The 15714-nt window shown below is 34.3% G+C and overlaps 1 long non-coding RNA gene across 2 annotated transcripts in view; it reads left to right on the forward strand.

The window, feature by feature from the left end:
* LOC139967494 (uncharacterized) overlaps nt 1–15714 on the forward strand; it is a 137470-nt gene that overhangs the window by 50203 nt on the left and 71553 nt on the right. The window contains exon 3 of one of the 2 annotated variants that reach the window (XR_011793013.1): nt 5331–5392. The exons of the other annotated variant lie outside the window; for it this stretch is intronic. This is a non-coding gene — a long non-coding RNA (uncharacterized lncRNA). The remainder of the gene's footprint in view (nt 1–5330; nt 5393–15714) is intronic. 2 annotated transcript variants of the gene reach the window in all.

Raw genomic sequence — 15714 nt, forward strand, 5'->3', positions numbered from 1 at the left:
GGATATGAAATCCTACATTGCTGGTTTAATTATGTTTCTGTTCTCTTTAAATAGCAAGGATTAATTGTTTATTCCAATTGTGAGTGGTTCAATGTATTTTGCTGTAATTATTGCTTGGTTCTCTTCAAGAATATTCAATGGTACATCAGAAAACATTGACTATCTTGTGTTTGTTAAGAGAGATAGATACTCCAGTGTATTTGCAGGTCCTTGAAACAGTTGATTTTGCTGCTTGCAGTTTGGTTCTTAAGTAAAACTTAATTACACCAAAACTAGACCTTGCCCTCTGCTAAAAAGTAGATTACAAGAGTCCCATGTACCTAATGTGACTGAATATGACTACTTCAAATAGCAGGCCAAGATAATGTATGTATGGTAGCATATGCCTTTTAAATGCCCCAGTGAATACACACTAAATCATAACGGAAATGTGGTCTCTAAGTCTAGATAGAAGTTCTCACTAGTTAAATGCTACCCATCACTGAATATCTGACAAGTTGGCCATTCATGGCACCGTCAGTTCTCCGTAGCATGACCATGTAGATTGTTTGCTATGAGGGCCTGAAGTTTTCATCACTTGTAAACAAACCTCTTTACTCAGTAGTAAACAATTTTTGTGTACTGCTCCGGGAAGACCTAAAGTAGTCTAAAATTGCCTCAATTGACCCAATTTTGCACCACATGTATTTCCAGTCATGCTCTTCAACATGCAAACCACAAAAAAAGATCCTAATTGATAACATATCAAAAAATATGTTCTCCTGCTGCTTTTTGGCACTTTTCCTGAAGGAGAAAACTGGGGCGGATTGATATTGACTCTAATAGGAGTATGCCACCTGAGATAGCTCCATGTAGGGCGTTACAAATCTTAAATATTGCCCTCATTTCTGGTAGCAGGTGGTAAGTTAGCATGCCAACCTCCACTAAAGCCAACTGTAATTTGAACAGTTACATATTTCACAAAAATACAGTTTTTGATGAGTCAGAGTACCCTTTACAATAGTTCATGGCTAATGGAAAACAATTCATGCGGAACATATAAATTATGCAAGGTCAACATGTATTTACGCAAGTTTCAAAGAGTTAATGAAGTGTGAAACCAATTGTAAAAGAATGCTTTGAATTACTTGCAATCAGTTAACCATAAGGAGGTCTTTTTCAGTGCAGGTTTGGTTTGCAATGACTTGGAAATTGCAAACTGTTCCAGTGTCATAGATTAATAATGTAATAATAATGTAGATATATATAGCGCCACTCCAGGAAACGAGTAACTGCCCACGGCGCTGAATTTGAAACCTTATGCTGCAAGTAGTTGTATATTTGCATGCCTCCCTTCTTGTTCCCTGAAGGAGGCGGCAAAAAGGAATCCATGTTAAAATATCTACTGAATGAAATCAAGTTCTGAATCACACACATCAGCTACTCTACAATCTTATGAGACCAGCTCTGTCAATAAAATTTGCTGATAATATTAGCAGTAATACAGGGCTTGTGTCAGGTATGGAAATCATGCCTATTCTTTGACAAATGATTTTTAACTGACTTTATATTCTTAATGTCGATACTGCCAGAAAACGTCAAGTGCTTTTGTTTTCAAATGGCAAACTGAGAAATCTACTGACATTTAGTAAATTATATAAGCCTGAATTTTGAGTAATTTTAAGCTGTTCGATATGAATATTGCTTGTGGTCATGCAGACTGCGAGCACATAATTACAACCCAACAACCCCGTACATCTTCTTGTGTTTGCTCAATGATTGTATGAAGTCCTACCCAAGTGCCCCCCTCCCCCTCTCACCATCCTCAATCATAGTTTTCCTTGTTAATAGCATAGGAGTGATGTTGGTACAGAGTCAAACATCACCTCTTTAAATTATCACAATGTACATTTATTCATCACACTGTGTGACTAATATTATGTAATCAAATTCAATAGGCTGAATAATTCTTAAATGTTTATATAAATGCCCTCGAATGGAAACGATTGATAATATTAATGTGGATTTCATGTTTTTTTTCAACATGAATATGATTATCTTTTCATTGTCATATTGATTTATGATGAGAAGATCAACTATATCACCATCTGTTACAGAAAATCCCCAAATGCAATTATGTGCATTGCAAAGAAAAAAATCATGTGTAATTGTTAAACCTTCAGAATAGAATCGCTAATTTACATCCCGTTCGTCGTCATTCGTAGTGCTGCTCAGTGGAGCAGAAACAGTTTATCAATATTCATCACCAAATAAGAATGATTGTGCACACCCTGCATCCAATGTTAATATTTTACGTTGTGAAGAATGAGAAGATATGTGTACATGTCTGTAGAAAGGAAACATATGTACATAACAGATGTTTATGACGTTTGTATTTGCATGAGACCTCATTTCTTTTCTCTCTTTCTTTTTTGAAGAGAGGGCAGAGAGGAGGGGAGAGGGGTGGGGAAGGGGTTGGTAGATATCCAATGATGTTCTTTGCTGTTAAAACAAGCTGGCTGTTTCTTTATGTCGGAAACATTTAATGTAAAGACCTACATGATCATTCGCAAACCCTCCAAGAGTTTGTCAAATGCCAAATATTCGGGTGCGGTTTTCGGGTGCGGTTTTTGGCGGCGGTTGTCTGGTGCAGATGGGTAAAGCAACCGACTTCCAGATCATAATCCATCTCATTGTCTGCAAGTTTTTTCTATAGATTGCACTCATCACAAATTTAATTAAAATTATCATAAATTGTAAAATATAGCCATGTTCCAAAGGATATACCAAATTTGTGCCATCTAGCTGAATAAACAAAACATTAAGTTGTCAACAGCATTCAAAGTCACCTTGGGAACAGATATATCTGAATCGAAACTTCAAAGCACCGCTGTGTTTAGTTAGTTAAATAGCCTTCAATTTGACAAAATGACAGAATGCCAAAGTTTTCCATAGATCTTATATGTTCTGATGTGTGCCTGTTGTAAAACTGCATAATGAAATATATATATATATATATATATATATATATATACATATATATATATTTATATATATATATATATATATATATATATATATATATATATATATGTGTATTATGTAGATATATATTTGTATAGAGAGAAAGAGAGATATATTTAATAATCACTTGCATTGTAAACATCATGGAATTCTTTATAGTTTTTTACCATAGTACCAATTGCGATTTATGCCAATAGTTCCTTGTTGAGTTACAATTAACTTTGTCGCCTCCATTGTACATCATCTCCCTCTAATATATTATACAGTTCAGGATTGAGCTAATCAAGTTCATTATTGTCTTTAGAATATGAGGTCAATTTCATCGCAAAGTCATTTTGTGTGCAGACTAAGTGCCATTCAAGATCAAAATCTATTCCATTCAACAGTTAGCTTTCCAATTTAGTGATATGCAACAGAGCCTATTATTTCTCATAATAATTCTACAGTTGGCTACCTTTCACAATGATATTGAACAACGCTACCAGTTACTACTGTATGTAGATGTAACTATAGTCTTCATATTAATATGCACCTCAAACTACGTTTAAAATGCTATGATAATTAACATATGTTTGCAAAATTGTTTTGATCATTCCAAGAAGAATCTCAACTAACAGAGTGGGAGGGGGACAGGGGTTGGGGTGAGGGGGCCCAGGTGGACTGTGGATTCACATTGTTATCACTGCAACTATTTTTGTTTACAACAAGAAGTTGGTATATTTACCCAATGTTAATGTAATTGAAGTTAAGCTGTTTACCTGCTAACAGTATATGTATATACCACCGTGACAGTCTAAATTCCATCCTCTTTCTTTCCCCCTTCTTCCTATGTTTCCGTCCCCATGTAACCCTATAGTTTACTACATGTACTGCTGTTTCTTAATTTTATTTGATATTATACATTCTTGTTCCTATATAGTCCTGATATTATCTGCATTTGTTCCTTGTAGTTGGTCCTGATGAACTCATGATCCATATACAGCACTGTCTTTATTCAACCATAATCCTAACCTGTTATGTTCCTTGTTTGGCCCTGATCTTATCCAACCCTGTTACACATTTTTAACCATGGTCCTGTCCATTCCTGTTCCTTATTTAGCCTAGCTGATCCTGTCCACCACTTCCCTAATTAGCATCTTGTGCTCAATTTGGCCCTGTCCTTAATTTATCCATATTATCATTTATTCCTATTACTTCTTTATCCCCTTTCGCATTCAGCACCTCTTTTCTATGTACCCTGTCCTTCGAATAGCCCATGTTCCCTGATCTCCCCTGTTCCTTTGTTCACCTGCCCCTCCCCCAGCCCCCCCCCCCCTCTCAGTCCAAATAGCCACCATTCCCATTTTCCTCCCTTCCCTGCCAGCTCTTAGAGTAATGATATTGCCATATATATATAATTTCTCCACCAGCTATGCTGAAGTGCATTCTCCACATGCCACATCTTCCAGCCCTTTTGCTAGCTGCGCATTCTCTTTGCTCCTTTAATGCAGCTTCCTTCCACGCTTTTGATTCAACTGTCCTCAATCATACTGGCCTTTATTTACAATTGGACTCATGCCAACAGCTCACACACACTCATGTCACTATGCACAGAGTGAATGCTCAATCCCAAGGCTGTAATCATTCCCATGATGAATGGTCAAACTTGACCACCATCAAGGGTCAGCATTTCAATATACCCTAACTGGACGACGGTGGAGTGTATGCTACGGTCACATATACATATATATAGTTATATATACAGCTCACCACTTTCCAATTGATAGAAGCTGAATAAAGGATGTGTTTAGTAATTACATCTGCAACAGGGGTCCGACTGTTCACAGAGCAATGACCACATGCATGCATCTGTCTTTGGGGTGCGCTGAGATTCCATGAAAAGAGTCCAACGGATCTATAAAGAATGGAATGATAAAATAAGTGTAAGAACAGCAAAAGTATTGATCAACAAAGACCCATTAGATCAACTTTCTCTCTCTCTTTATTTCTTTCTTAAACTTTCGATTAAAGAATGGTCCGTTGAGCCATTCATAATTTGTTCAATTAATGAATGTTAGCCTTAGGGTCAAATCAGATGGTATAATTATTTTTAAAAGAGACATGACTAGGTCTGAGTTGGAGTGAAAAGGTCAGCAAGTTCAACTGTTTTTTTCCTTTGTGTCCAGCAAAGTTTTATTGGTTTATAAATATTGACCAAAAATCAACAGAAAGATCTGTAGGATATGGTTCCTTAATCTAGTTTTTGTTGTTTTCTTTAGTGAACGATCGATGTATTTATTTTGGCTGTCTGATTTCTTTAGCCTCCTTTTTCTTCTCTTTGTTTTTAGTTTCCCTACTTGGCATTAAAACTTATCCTGAGATGTAGTGACCTTGCATAAAATTAAATCAGGTAATGATCTCTTTGTTGTTTAGTAACGATATAATTAATGGTACTGCTATGAGAGAGTAGGTACAAAAAAATTGATTATGCTATTTACTTTCACAGTACAATGTACAAGAAGAATCAAATTTAGGAATGGACTGGGCTGATTGCAAGGATAGGGAGACTTGTTTATCTTTATGTTGTTTAAAGGAGTACCAAGTCAAGTGGAGGTTTATCTTTTGTGCGTACCGGTCTATATAAAGTTTCCCTATCAAATGTTTCAATGTCCCACAGTTTGTTTTGTGCAGATTTGAATGAAGTTTAAAGGACCTCATGTAATTGGTTCACAATTTCAAAGGCAAGAGTTGAGAAAGAAAAATACTATCTTTTGTTGAAAAGTAGAAGTCTTTATCCTTCACCAATACTGATCTGTTTATAAGTTGATGTTAAAATTTATATCTTGTATATAAGTACTAGAGAAAATGTAACATAAATGTGAGAATTAAGATCCATTCTGTGTGAAGGAAAACCTTAAAAGGTATCTGTTAGAAATTGCTTGTGACTTTTAAGATGAAATATATAAGTTGTTAAATGTTTACCAACAAGAGAATGGTCACATGGGGATGTTACAACCCCCCCCCTCTCTCTCTCTAACAAAACAACAAAAAATTGTACAAATGTACACAGGTTTTTAATGAGATTAGATTAGGATGGTTTCAAGGTCAACTGTGAGGTTTCCTTGTTGTAATAGACAGCAGTGAGGAATTAAAGTTAAGCCTGCATGGTACAGATCGTTAACAGAGCTGTTTATACTTATATTTGGGTGTGTAATTTTCAACATATGAGTTCAACAAGAGTCCTACCTTCTAAATTTGCTGCAGTAGAGCAGTGTGTTAAGTTTGCATCAATATGATGATACAATTTGTTAGAGGAAAGAAGAAAAAAATGTCATACATTTACCAAAATCACTGAAAAGGAAGAGTGAACATGTTGTATCAAACTCAAAGATAAACAAATAACAGAAATTAACCTTACATTCACTTTATGGGAACTCCATCAGTGCCAGGTATATCCATTTCCATTTTTGGACACAAACTTTTCTGTATTGGACTACTAAACATGTTCAAAATTACTGGTCTGGAACACTTCCAACCCAAATATCACGTTCGTTAATATATAAGGGTATCCTTTTCTTTGTACATAAACTTGACAAAATGTTTGCAAATGACAAAGATAAACATTACCTCCAAATTATGCGACAAAAACCTTTCTGTAATTAGACTATAAAGAGATCAAAATTTGATTGTAAGAAGCAATTGAGTAGTTGTAGCCACATAGACCTGTTAGTTATTTGAAAGGGTAAATAATAAACCAATAACATGCAAATGTTATTAATCAGCTTGGTCATCCTCAGTCAAAATAACCCAGTACAACATGCCATGTCAGGCTTAATACAAATTAATGGATGGTAAAGTCATAAGAATTCAAATCAATATGTAGAACCCTCAGAAGTATGGAATCTTGTTGTGACATCATTGTTTTTATAACTTTACATAATTTCCCCGGCATGCTGACTGATAAATTTTTTTATTTGGGTGAAATCAAAATTCAGTGACAATTGAATTGTGAACACTATTTACCTCACTTCACATTTCAAGAACTGATTTTTGTAATCAAGACATGATTTGGATTCACCTTGATAGTGATTACATGAACCAGTTTCTTTCTTACGGAAGTCAAAGGTTATTTGAGTGTTGAGATCGATTTAGTTCTCCTCAAAACTTTCCAAATTTCTGCACTGTTCATCTCTGAAGTTTGGTCCATTCCTATCTACCGCCCTCCAAATCATTTTACCACCCCCTTTATACTTGCTTCAGAATGTTTCAATGTGCAAAAGATTTGTGCTGAATATGAAGCTTTATCACTGTACAAAAAATGTTTAAAGAGCTATCATTTACTTGCAAGAATAATGTGAGAAAAATGGGCCTCACAGATAGTTTAAAGGGGCATTCCTCAAAGGTTTAAAGTACAATTGAAAACAAAAATTCTGTATTTTTCAGTGTTTTACAACATTGTTATCCAAATTATTTTGTGCCATCTGCACAATTCGTCCATGAACATACAAAGTGTGAAAGTGTTGTTGTGTATACATAGCAATGACTAAAGTTTTGTGCTTTCTGCACAATTCATCCATTAACATACAAAGTGTGAAAGTGTTGTTGTGTACAAATAGTGTTTTCAACAAACATTGGTATTCAACCTCCTCGTAATTCATGGAATAAAGATTGAGAAGATGTTTCGTAAAAGAATTCTTCATGATTAAAATAGCCAAACATAAAAAAACTGATAAAATATCATCTACCATCTCCCACGCAGAATTATGCTCAAAATAGTTGGTCATTTTCCAAAATATTATTATCTTGGCATTCTGTCAACACTACAACCATTTTGTTTTTCATGAATTATTTTCTTGCTCGTCACTTTGATGCAGCCTACGGTGATCAGATATATTGCTGTTAGGTCGGTTTGGGAGTGCGATACTATCGTCTTCATTACCAACTGATGGGAATTGCCAAGATGATACAAACAATCATATCATGGAAAAAATTAATCCCTAAAAGGGTGTTACTTTTAAATGCATAATGCAACAACAACAACAACAACAAAAGTTGATAGAATTTGCTAAAAGGTCATTTTTGTAGCACTTTCTTTTGAAGAAGATTGGAATTGATCATGCTATGTCTTATCCAAAACAACTGGTACATTTATAACCTGTAGTGATTATTATCTACTAAACAAGGGGATTAATTTGTTGTTGAAATTTTTTACAAATTGAAAAGAAAAAACTGAATTTTCAATGTGATGGTTGTTTTATTTGATGACGCAGTACTGTAATACAGAGAGATGGAGAAAGAGAGAGTGAGGTCTAAACATCGTTAGAGTTGACACAGAGGATGCTCTGTTATTGTAGGATTTTACATTATTTTTGACAAAAACTGCAAGTGAAATGGCAAAGATGCTTTTGCAGCAATGCAAGTTAGTGATAACGAATGATGGTTGATTGAGCAATGCTGGTAGATGGTGGGCGGGTGGAGGTGAATGAAAGAGTATCTCAGTGGCAGAGGTTGAGGCAGAGGGCTTTGTCGGGGGGGGGGGGGCAATACATTTTCTGCATCTGTAAATGAAGCTTCATCATGATGGCATATATCATCGTCAAGATATTTATTTTTAAATCTTTGTAAAAAAAAATTGTAACAATATTTTTGATAAATAGCAACCAATTTATTAAAGTTTACATAAATAAGTCAATAATGTGAACAGTCACCATGTTTTCTGTATAATGTAGAAATCATTTTATCCACATGTAGAAAGAAAATACTCTTTTATATAATATAAAATATGTAACAAATGAAGTATATTTTTTTATGACACATTTATGGACAACTTAAACTTAAAGCATATATCACTTTGTGAGTGAAAGTATCAAGATTATGTAAGAATAGTAAAACTTTCACCATGGTAATGTCACAGCTACATCAGCTGTAATTGGCATCTGTTGAATTTATCAAGCAACATTTGATTCACAGCTTAAAGTGAGAGATCTGTGTTGTGATTAAATCTGATGTTCTTCAAGAGATTTTGATTTCCTTAACATTCTTTCAAAAGCTTTGTTATTAATCTATTGTGAATGTTGGCTTAAATAGCTTTCGATGTATACTAAGTTCAAGGCTTTTGTTAAAATGTACCTTTTTTATGGGGGGGGGGGGGGGGAATAGTATCTTCTATAAACAAATGGAAGAATATATAGAATTTGAGCGGAAACCAGTTAAAGTAGTGTCTGTAAGACATACACTTATACAATGAGCCACTGCGGAACAATTTTTGGGCATTCACCACTAACCAACTGTGTCCCCTACTGCTCCCAATACCCCCACCCCCATCCCTCCATCCCTGCCCATATGACTTTACAATCAAAACGACAACAGCAACAATGCAACAACAAAAAACTATAAGCAAAGTTGTGCTTGCTTCTGAAATACATAGAATGACAGATGAATCCTGCTTCGTATTTCAGTCGACCATTCTGCATTGCTAATAATGAAAGTACGCTATGGCTCTCCTCTTTTCCTTTTACCTCTCCAAGTTTTAACTTGCTCCAAATCTGCACTACCATTTTTAATTTGCAGGTACTACCGCATGACTGCCAGTCACTTTAATTATTACAGAAAGTGTAAAAGCAAAATGCATTGGAAGGCAACTGACCAAAACAGAGAATACAGTATGTCACATGTTCATAGCTTAAATGCTTCAAAAAAGGAGGGTTTACAGTAAAAGAAACATCAACTTGCATCAAAAAAAGAGTCAAAATGATGACATTTCATGAATTTCTATCTAGTCATAATAAAAATAACTTCTTCCATAATCATGACCTTGAGAGGAAAATACTTATCAATGTAATAGTTTATTGATGTAAAGAAAATAGCCTTTTAATGGTGATCTTTCTGAATATTTCTTTTTCTTTTTCAAAGAAGCTTTTTGTTAATTGTGTCTTCACTATCAGCAGAGTTTTGTATAAAATCATCACAGTTTCTGCCTGTTATGCACTGCTGAGTAAATGCAATAAATGAGCAAAGTTATAAAATTTGTTTCACTTTTATTGATCATTAAAGATTGAAGGGGACTAATTATTCATTCATGCTTGTGTCATGTGTGTGTGTGTTGTGGGTGAAAATTGGCATGAGGTTTACAATCTTAAATAATGATAAAAGTACTTAACCATCAAAATAAATCTTCAAAAGTAAGAAATCTTTCTGTAAAACCAATGTTGAGGAAAGGATCAAATTTTCTGGCTCATGAAAGTTTTTCGATGAAAAGAAAATGATGGGAGACCTATATCTGTTTGTTAATTGTAATCTTTTGTCAGTGATATAAATTTACTCAATTGTTGGAATTCATCATCCCTCCTTTTCAAAGCTCTATTAATCATTCAACCTTGATAATCCAAAGAATCTGTTTTTCGTACAGATTCTGTTTTTAAATAATCACATTATCATGACTTTTTACTTTTTTTGACAAAACTTTGGCTTATTTGCATAGATAGAGCAAATGAATCAGGTTGAAACAAACATGATGCCTGCTCGTGTACCAAAAGCGTTAGCCCGACGACGAGAAATGCGCAAGCAAATTCTCGACCACAATGCTGCCTCTGCACGGTGCAAGGGAGTAGCATCTTGTGAGGCTAGGGTAATTGGTTGTCACAATTACATAATGGTGCCATTTATGGTGGTAATACGTAGCCCAGAGTATAGCCAGTACAGAGCTATAGTTCAGTTGTGAATGGAAAGGTCAATTAATGTACCTGTGAATGCATTCGACCTTTGTTTTCATATGGACTGAAACAAAAATCAAAGACCAGACACTATGTTTCGGTTTGAATTTTCCATTCACTTCATTTCTGCAATAGGCCAAAAAATTTCGCCAAAAATATAAAAAGAAGTACATTTGTCATGGTTGTGTGATTACTTTACTACTTCATAATACCAAATATGTTTGTAGAGTGAGGGCTTTGCTTAGTTTGTGTTTACGATGGAGTTTTAATTGCTTCAAATAAATAGTTCAAAAATTTATGTAACAATCCATGGACTCAGGACTAAACTAAAATTAAAGACGCTTCCAGATATCTTAACATAATTTTAAAACAGTAAGGGTCTTTCAAAATTTAATAGCAATAGAAAAAATGTAACCCACATGCAAGTTTTTTATTCTTTATTCTTTTGATTCCTATTGGTACAAAAATTCACCCTTCAAGTAGTAAAACAGCATTAGTAGAGGTCGAAACTTCCAACTTGAGTCTTAGTAATTGGAGAACTATCGCTCCAAGCTTACAATTTCAATCAGATTTGTTGACCTATCAGTTGGTAAGGACTAAGATACATACGTAATAGCTATTTTATGTTTATAATGAAAAGGAAAGTCATAAACTAGGTACCCCGCAATGTAACCTTGAAAGAATCCTCAATTTGATATCACTGGGTAATATCTAATTCATAGGATAAGTAACAAGTCATTATACCTTAAGGTTTCTAGTTTTTGTTTTGCATTTTTTATGCACACTTTGACCACTAAAGGGAAAGTAAGGCCCCCAATGACATAGTCTGCAACTGCAGTCGACCAATCTTCGCAGCAGGTAAGATGGAATTCTGAAGCATAAAACTTGTTGAGGTTTATAAACCGAAATACAAAATCATTTCGTTAAATTTGTGGGCAACAGTAAAAAATATTTTGCATTTGATTATATCATTAATAATTCACTCATTATGAGTATCAATTCACACAGGTGTAACCACATAGAGGCTGAGCGGGGGTCCATTATATGTGAAGAGTTAGATAGCTTTGATAAGAGGTACAGTTTACTCTTCTGAAAAATGTGGATGTAACAGATAGTAAATTTCTGATATCCTTCATTTTTTGGCTGTTTGTTTCCATTTTGCACAAAATTTTAAAAAATGTCTTACCTTATTCAATATCAGAAAAGTGCTGCTTTACTTGGTAATAATCTTCAAATATTGGATGTAAGCATTCCCTAATACACTCTTGCTTACAACAGAGTTTGAACCTAGGGTTATAGCAATTTCAAGTAGATGCAAGATCATTGCCTCAGTGAAATATCAGTTTGGAATGACAGATTTAAGATGGTTGCAGAATTAAGCTAGATATGTTTTTTAATTAAAACGATGACTGTAGCCACAAAATTTTAAAATTTTGATATACTTTGCTATACTTTCTCTATCACTTTTTCTTCTTGTTTTTCTTTCTCTTTTTTTTTTTATTTGAGAAAGAATCATTTGAAATATCAAAGAATCATCAATAAGTGTTGGCTAGCCTGGCAGAGACCATTCAGTCAGTTCCTCAGCAAAGTAGTTTACAAAATTAGTAAGCAAACCATACAACTTAACTGGATTGAGATAACATTTTTACATTCTATTACAAAAGATGTCAAGAACAAATGGTGCTGGATATCATATATGGGTTTTCTGTTGATTTTATAAAATGAAAAAAAAAGCTAGTTTTGGTAGAGTTCTTAGAACGTAAACAAAAAATTGCAAAGGGAAAAGAAATTAATTTAAATATGGATAGACGATACCAATTAGGTTTGGTCTGAGGAGCTGATGTCATCAAGTTTTGCTTGAGTTTTCTAGACATTTTCCATATTTAAATGGTAAATATCTTCATCACCTGAATGTGTATCAGTTAATGCTATAGAAACATAAATGTATTTTTTCTGTTGGACTGTATACTGTTTGCCTATAGTTAAACTAAAATTAGGAAGAAGGATGGTAAATGAAATGGAACAATATATTATATATCTGAGAGATGCAGAGCTGGATTAAACATTTCATAATTGGCACTTTAAGAAGATCCAAACGGACACATGAGCCATATTAACTACAAGAAATTACAGACTCACACTGTTCCTACCCATATACAGGGTCAATTGTCATGAAATATCAGCAAATTCATATTTGCCCTTTAATAGTCCACCCGATTTGGGCACTGATTTTGTTGGATTCATCACAGAAAAAAGTGGCAACCCTGTTGAGATAGGAGAATTCCACGGAACGGAAAAAACAGCCAAAAACAAAGAAAGAAGTGAAATATAACAATATTATTCAAGTAATCCTTATTAAAATATTGACATATCAATAGATCATAGTTCGAAATTGGAATATTATGATGTCATTTGATTTCGCAGTATATACATAAAGTGTCTATTATTGTGGTATTAAGATACTATGCACATATTTATATTAAAAAAAATAATAAATCTTTTGAAATACCTTGTTGCTTTCTAGATTGTATCAAGTGAAAGTGGGGTGTAATGTCTGGTTATATGGTATGCACATCTGACGAGTAAACCTCCTCCCCCCCCCACTTCCCATCCTTTCCCATCTAAGAAATACATGTTCATATAGGGATTGTCAATAATTCAGGCATAAAGTTGTTTAGAGCACTTAAGAGTTCTAATTTAGTTATTGCAACCAACAATTATTTCCTTTTCAAAAGATTACAAACTATAAGCAAAGATTTTCTGAACTAGTCGAGTAACTTAGTCTACATTTTCCAGATTTTTTTCTCCGTTTTTTTCTCTGATAGATGAATTTTTTATTAATATATGTAATCTCATTTAGTATTTCATCACTCCTAGTATATCATTGCATAATCAGTGCTAAATTCTCATAGTTGAATTAAAATTAAACCAATTCAAAGTCTATTTTTACTCTTGTCTGCTTGTTTGTGTTAATATGCATGACCTGAACAGACTAATTATGAAGTTAATCCTGCATGACGATATCCAACGGTAATTACATGTATATAGTCACTTATAAAACAGATTTTAAAATCTGGTTTCAATAAACAGTTCATAATCCGTAATATATAAGTTTCTATAGTAAGTTAACAATTTTCCATTGGCAATTACTGCAGTACTTTGTAAAAGGAGTATACTTTAACAGTTGACAATGTGTGTACCCAAATGTAAGTCCTCACACCATGGTAGCATAGTTAAGGTAATCAAGTCCCAAATAATAATAATAATAATAAATGGTACTTATAAGGCGTGAAATCTTTCAAAGAACTCAGAGTGCACAAGGACAAAAGGACACTCACAAAAGAAATCTATGAATCGGGAATAGCTTGACGGAAGAGACGTGTCTTTAAATTGCTTTTAAAATGAGAAAACATAGGAGTGTTACGAAGGCTATTTGGAAGTGAATTCCAAAAAGCCGGGGCAGCAAATTTGAAAAAAAACGTTCACTGGCAGACTTAAGGTTAACCCGGTGATAGCACTGTGAGTACTTCTGAGTACCTCGTGGCTTCCCCATCGGGAAAACTATGAACACTCTTACCGTCCATGCAAAGTAGTGAGGTGCATGGACCACGGTCGGTAACTACTATTTACGGTTATTAGATTCGTCCAACTTGTTAACATACAGGAAGGTACTCAAAGCCAAAGCCGAAGTGAATTAATCAGGTCACACATCTGGAGTCTATGAATGCTAAGTCCTTCAATACCTCCCTCATTTTCTTTTTCGGAAATATTTCTTTATGTAGTTTTGATTCCATACAGTCATAGTTTGTACCATTTATCATTTTCATTCTCCCTATTGTACTTGGAGAATAGAGATCCCGATACTGGTTAATGTTGGAAGAGAGTGGTGGATGGGATTGGGGCAGGAGGTAGACTAATTTTCAGTGCTGAATATTAGGCACTTTACTTGTAAACGGCAGCATCTTCTCCGCAAGAAATTCATAGCTGGGAATATTATTTGATCAGCCATGGCTCCTTCCATGAACTTGGACTACTATATTTATACACTACATAGGCTACATATACTAATATTGATAATAATATTAGCTGTGGTAAATCAGATATCATAACTGTTAGTGTTTTAATGCAGGTTATACTATACCATGTTAATATTAGCCATTGTGACTATGCAAATATTTACTTATATTAAAGTGAAAACCATTTGTGTGGTATATATGCCCAGTAACAACACTTCATAATTAGCTTAAATGCTTAAAGCAAGTGATGCCAGTTTGTCTACTCCCAGCTCTTAAATATTCTCGCATAATGTCAATTTTTGAGTACAGATTATTAGTATTCTTGCATTGTATTAAGAAATTCAATTTTAATTTGATTTATATTTGTTCAACAGTGGTTTAAACCATTGGACATCTGGGAGAGATGTGAGGTGGAGGGAGATGGGGTTGGGATGGAGTAGGTAGCTAAAGAGGCATGACTTAAAGAAGGTACAAGTCTTTATTCATCGATACTAAGAGTCATAAACAGTCCTATCATTCAGTCATAGTTGAGTCGGTAAACCAATGCTACTCCAGACTCGAGTGACTTACATCAATCGACTTGAGTTAATTACTACATTCATATCACCATGGGGATGAAAGACTTCACAACACTTTGAGATACTACTGAATGACTCGTCATGACTGTGTGAGAGAACACGGAAACCAATGATGGCCTAATCATAAAGTGGAAAGCATTAAGATACAAATACAATACTGGTACCAGCATATACATATATGCCTGTAAAGTCCCCTCCCCCCCCCCTCTCTTCCCAATAGTAAAATTATGTATTAACTAGAAAATTATAGTATGATTTTAAGTATTGATTAACACTCTCATTAACATATTCCAAATTCATTTCAAAATATGCTTTTGTAACTGCATTGGTAATAATCATAAAGTTGTTCTATCTGATGGTACAAATATATTTAAAGACTGTTAAATGAATATGAATAAAATATAATACAATTATTTTTTTGGTGGG

This window comes from Apostichopus japonicus, chromosome 5 (assembly GCF_037975245.1).
Source record: "Apostichopus japonicus isolate 1M-3 chromosome 5, ASM3797524v1, whole genome shotgun sequence".
NCBI lineage: Eukaryota > Metazoa > Echinodermata > Holothuroidea > Aspidochirotida > Stichopodidae > Apostichopus > Apostichopus japonicus.